The following is a 926-nucleotide window of genomic DNA, read 5'->3' as shown; positions in this document are numbered from 1 at the left end:
GCACTGCAGGGAGTCATGAACAATCAAGGAGGGCTTACGTGCGAGGAGCAAAGTGCCGAAGGGTTCGTGATGCATGGAAGTGAGTTCGGGAACCAAAAGAACGTTATTCAAGCAGTCCAGAGCCTACACGGACCCGAGCACGGACCTGTACACGGGGTCCGTGTCCATTACAGCCAAGAATGAAGAAATCCCGAGTGTACACGGACCCGAGCACGGACCTGTACACGGGGTCCATGTACCTCACAGTGCCTACACAGACCTAAACCCGGACGTCGACACGGGGTCCGTGTACTTTGCAGTTTTGCGAGATTTTGTTCCTTTTTAGAGTCTTATTTTTTTGGGAGACTAGATATTGTTATCTTTTTATTAAAAGATGATAGGGACGAAAATTGAACACACAATTTGACATTATTATTGAGTTTATACAATAGTTTTGAGTTTTTCTCTCAAACTTTTTTTCAAAGCTTTGCTATGTAAACAAAATCAAACTTATCAAAGTTTTAACTTTGTGGCGTTTGTCAATCGTTCTTGTGCGGATTGTCAAGGGCTTGTTCTTTGAAGGTTCGTTATAATTTCGGTTGTCTATTTTCCGTGATTATTTGTTGCTAAACTTTTCATAGTTTATAGGTGAAAAATCACACACACGCTTGATTCAAAAGATCGAGACAACACATCGATCCTCGCTCGTTATTGAATAGAGGGCACGATTTGATTTTAATCGTGTTTGCTATTGATTCGTACGAGGATTCGTATCAGAAAATCTATCAACTACAATAAATATTTAATCTCTCCCCTTCTTATTCATAGTCAACCCCAAAAAAAATCCATAAAAATGTCAATCCAAGGCTCACTAAGAACATGAAGTGGTGTATACAATCCATGTGGTTGGGTCCTAGACTTAGCTTGTCAAAAGTTATACACTTTTC

Source organism: Primulina huaijiensis, chromosome 17 (assembly GCF_012295235.1).
Source record: "Primulina huaijiensis isolate GDHJ02 chromosome 17, ASM1229523v2, whole genome shotgun sequence".
NCBI classification, from domain to species: domain Eukaryota; kingdom Viridiplantae; phylum Streptophyta; class Magnoliopsida; order Lamiales; family Gesneriaceae; genus Primulina; species Primulina huaijiensis.
This window is presented reverse-complemented; position numbering follows the sequence as displayed.